Source organism: Fulmarus glacialis, unplaced genomic scaffold (genome assembly GCF_000690835.1).
Source record: "Fulmarus glacialis isolate BGI_N327 unplaced genomic scaffold, ASM69083v1 scaffold11356, whole genome shotgun sequence".
Classification (NCBI taxonomy): Eukaryota; Metazoa; Chordata; class Aves; order Procellariiformes; family Procellariidae; genus Fulmarus; species Fulmarus glacialis.
This window is the reverse complement of record NW_009220150.1, coordinates 1-5,235: the sequence shown is the minus strand read 5'-3', so window position 1 is coordinate 5,235 and position 5,235 is coordinate 1.

The following is a 5,235-nucleotide window of genomic DNA, read 5'->3' as shown; positions in this document are numbered from 1 at the left end:
CGCTCGCGCTCCTGACAGGACCCGCGGCCTGTGGAGAGGAGCCCACGGCTGAGCACGCGCTCCTGACAGGAACCGCGGCCCGTGGAGAGGAGCCCACGCTGGAGCAGAAAAGTGTGAGGAGGAAGAAGAGGCAGAGACGAACTGGTGTGTACTGACTGGAATCCCCCCACCCCCCATGCACGACTCCGAGGGCTGGAGCGGAGGAGGAAGGTAAAGGAGTCAGTGAAACTGAGCTAGCAGAAAGGGGCAGCAGGGGAAGGTGGTGTTTTAATTTTTGGCTTTCTCACCATCCAAATCTATTTTAACTGGCAATCAGTTAAATTAATTTTCCCCAAGTCGAGTCTGTTTTGCTCATGACAGTAGCTGGCAAATGATCTGTGTGTCTTTATCCTGACCTACGAGCTTCCTCATCCTATTTTCTCCCCCTGTCCTCTTAAGGAGGGGGAAGTGAGTGGCTGGGTCAGCATCTGGCTGCAGTCCAAGGTCAACTCACCACAGTATGGCAGACAGATTTAATTCTTTTCTTTGCTGCCAGTATAGTTATTAACCTTTACTTGTATAGTATCTCAGTTCTCTTTGATCTTTTTCACCTCCAGCATCTTCTATTGATTTTATTTCTCTCCAGGCTAAAGCCAAAAAGGGCCTATACAAGCACTTTTTACTAATGTTCTTTTAGAAATCTGTGTACATACATTTAGCAAATTTCAGCATTATCTAATACAATATTGCTTATTAAATAAGTTAAGGGCATACTGTATAGTTCTGTATTTCACTAAGTTACTGCAAGAACTGCAGCAAAATTTGTCACAATCTCGATGCAGCTTTCTTCACTGCACTTTTTGTTGCCAACCTCAGCAAGCATGATGGAGCTGCACAGCAAGCAGGATTGCACTCTGCACCAGAGCTCAGAGTAAAACTGCTGCAAGGCCTTCTCTTGGTGGCATAATGAAGGAAGAACAAGGAGACAACTCCTCCTGTCCTCTAAACCTTTCCTCAACTTGCCAAGCGGGAAGCAAAGGGGGGGAAAGCAGCGATTCATCTCTGGCTCTAGCATTTTCCATTCTTCCTTTCAGTCAGAGACTTGTCGGTAAGTGGAACAAGAGGAATTTGTGAAAAGGGAATGAAAGAAGATGGACAGCAACTGAAAGAGACACTAAAGAATATACAACCATTTGTTATCTTTAATTTGGTGTATCACATAGAATTTTGGAGTCACGGGGTTTTTCAGCTGTTAACTAACTTTAAATAAGCCCACAGGCAAGACATTTGTCTCACTAGAGCACAGGCAGTATGTTTGTGTCAGCTAGTTCTAGAGGCATTCTAAAAAGTAATAGCAATAATAACAGCCTATCACTATCACAACCAATTACTTGTGAGTTGCAAATTTAACATTTCCAAAATTTCAAGTAGTTACAGAGATTAGTACAACACTACACAACAGAACTTAGAATTTGTTCACTATTTTTAAACACAAGAAACAAACTAAATCACACACTCAGAAGTTATGAGATACCAGTATTTTTATTTCCATAAAAATCATAATACTATGAAAGCATGTAGTTTTAACTTATGATCATTCCCCGCCCGCCATAATCCTCACAACTACCAACATATACGTTGGAACATTTTTGCAAGATAACACTAAGCAATCTTACTTGGTTTATTTTCAAATTACTGTGCAAAACATTCAATAGGGTATCTGCAGGCTTTGCTTACTAGGATATACAATTCTCATTACTACATTTTCATTTCCAGTACCATTCAGATAGAGGAAAAATACACCTTTAAAGCATTTCTGTATATGTTGCCTTCCAACAGCATCAGTAACTGATTCAGTCACTGGCAACATTCAAAACAATACAGAATTACTGGCAGCATTCAAAACTATACAGAATTTTGCTTTAACAGACTAGACCACTGGTCTAAGTGCAATATCCTACTTCTCAAAGTATCTCAGACCTTAGGCTTTAACAAAGAAGTAAAATGTGTATGCTTAAAAGCACAATGATGTAAACACACAAAAACACCCTTTCTCTTGACCACTAGATCAGTTGGGCTCCAAAGCGAGAAACCTTCAGTGCAATGTCCTCCCATAGCAAAATTCTCACAATGCACAAAACTCTAGAAGAGGGAGCCCTGCTGAAGCAGGCTGTACTCTCAGGTACACATCCAACAGGGTGAAGAAATAACATGCTTGGAAATTATCATCAGCACACACCTGCTTTATGGGCATAGCATCCCAGTGATTGCTGGGATCCTATGCTCCTACTCCACTATGCCACAGCAATCCTTTCACAAGTACACATACATTTGGTTGCCAATATATACTGTATTATCAAGAAAATCCTTCAGAACACAAAATACCAGCTTAGGGAAGCAAGCGTTTTCATTTTCACTTGAGCTACCAAAGATTATTAATACATATTGAAAGGATACTGCAGATCTTTAATTGTGCATAAGAATCTTTGACAGGACTTTTAGGGCCTTCAGACATACATGTTCATATTACCAGTCTTTCCTCAGACAAATCTCAAACTTACTTTAATGAGAATTCTGTTCATATTAAAAAAAAAAAAGTAGCAACAAGTCAGAGGTACATTCTTAAACACAACACTAGGGGCAGAACACTTTAAAAGGCCAAGAAATAATAGCGGTAATTACAGAAGCAAGAGAAGTAACCTTCCTAGCTAGGCCACCTCACTGTCTGTCATACAGTAGAAGGGCACAGGATATACAAGGTTATTACTGCAGTGCTTATGAGCCCCAGAGTGCAGAATCACATTAGTTTTCAATACATAAAACCAGAAGAAAGACAACCTATGTCAAGAGGTTACAACATGACTATAAGACAGAATAGATGGAGGTGAGCAAACTAGTAAATAAGCTGCACTATAGAGCCTATCCCTCTCATTTATCAGTTCTAAGCCAATTGGTAAATTCTCTCATGCACTAAGACCACTGACAAAGCTTTGTCATGGTATCTAATGCACCTTTGCCCAAGCCAATTGAAAAAAGAAACCACCACCACACCCCTCAAGCACAATCTTGCACACTGCTAAGCATGGAGTAGTGAAAAGGGTTAAGATTTGTTGTGGGAAAATGACTTACCTGGTAAGCAACTGGCAAGAACAACTACTACAGAAAAGTGAACAAATGCCAAAACACAAACACCTAGGAAAGTCGTTATTGGGAGTCCTTGAAAAGTCCTGGCTCTCTCTACGCATCAACTGAAAAGCTCAACATTTCAATCCGCTCCAAACACTGATATCCAGAGATCAGAAAAATAGAGAGGAACAGGTTAGCAGTCAAAAGCCATAGAAATGCTGGACCTCCCTTTTAAGAGGTGTGGGCAAGAGAATTTGCTAGTGAGCAGAACTACATGAATTTAAAATATATTTTACTATCAAGGAAAAACAACACACTATTTCCCTGAAGAGCTAAAAATAGTCATCACTATAGAGATTTCTATATAAAGCAGAAATTTAACTGAAAGCATCCTAGCCTACTTCCTCCCCATTCTATATATTCTGACGTTACTGCTCGTAAAGGTAACTCTAAAAATCAAACGCTTCTTTATTCATGGTGGGATTCTCCTCTGGTTTATTCAGTAAGTGACAATCCATCACTGAAGAGTGCACAACTGAACATAACCATTGGCAAGAAATACTAGGTCTTGTCAGAGAATTCTCTGACCACAAGATTGAAATAGTTTTCTACCTAACCATAAACACAGCTGGTGTGAAAAAAAAAAATTAAAAGATAAAAATTCATTATGATTCTGATTAAAACATTTTCGGAAAGTAAATAAAGGACAAAACTAAAGGTTCAGTTTAAATTTGCTTATAACCATGATCCAACAGATGCACATCTCACAGTTTAAAGCCAGACTAACAGCAGTTTATTCCCTTAGTTTATTTCACTTTAAAAAAGGTGGGCTTTTTTGCCAAATCCTCTATTTAAAAAACATGCTGTGCTCATAGATGCTGCTCCACACATCATTATCCTTCATTTATAACAAGGGAAACACATTCCTACCCTAACATCTAACCTACTTCTACAATAAGACTATTAAGAGAATTTTGAAAATCCTTAAAGGTATCTGTGTTACAAAAATGTATTTACACTTTAATAGTATGTTTTATGAAGTTAAAAAAAAAAAAAAATCTGCTTTTGAAGGTATGTGCATGTCCGTATTTTGAGAATTTGAAAATTCTTCATATATTTAATGTTACAGTAGTGAAGAACCACCCAAGATGTTTTTGGAAACATTTTATTTATGTATTGCAAACACACCTGTACATCATGTGCTTTAATGTTATCAACTCCAGTTTTGTGACAGTAAGGCTATAACTCATAGGCGTAGTTCTTCATTTCTCATATCCTTGCCCCAAATAGCCAGTTCTAACAGAAAAAACCCAACAGCAAAAACAAACAAAAAAATCAGGGTGCTGACTGTAACTATTCAGACAACAGCACCTCCCGTTTTAAGCGATTATTGCCTTCATCTGCTATCTCTTCCATACATTTCCTTTCAGGAGTTACTATCAGTTCACATCTTCCAGTTTTACTGTTCATCTGACCACTCCGTAAGTTAGCTCCTGTCAAACTCACTAGACTTAAGAGAAGCTTATTAGAAGTACTAAGATCATTTTGATAGGTTAAGAAACAGCTACACAGAGTTATGACAGCAAACCGGGGTCACAGGTCAACATACAACAGCCTCAGAAAGAGCTGACAAGCACTGAAAGGTGGTAAGCTCTTGAACCACCTCAACTGCACCTGCGCCTGGCTCATACCTACAATCGCACATTCGGAAGCAGAACAAGCCTCACTTACAGCCGGCTCCACGGGGAGAGCCCTGATCAATGACACCGATTTTACAAAACGAAAGAAAAACTCTGGACAGTCTGGCGGTGGCCTTTGTGAAAGCCAGCATCAACTGCAAGCCTACCTTTGACTCTGCATCGTTAGTAAGAACGAAGGTGTACGTGGGACATCAGCACCCCCCTGTGCACATAATAACCACCTCCAATCAATTAATTCCAGCTGCGGGCTACAGAGGAGCCTCACAAGCGCGTGTTACACAGGACTGCCTTTGATGAGAGGCAGGATCTTCCCCTCGCAGGTTCCGAGGAGGGAGCCTGGGCGAGGGCTCGCATCTTTCAGGCACAGGTGCCTGCCCACCGCCCCCTCCCGCCGGGGCGCAACGCGAGCCCAGCAGAGGCCTCCAGGCCC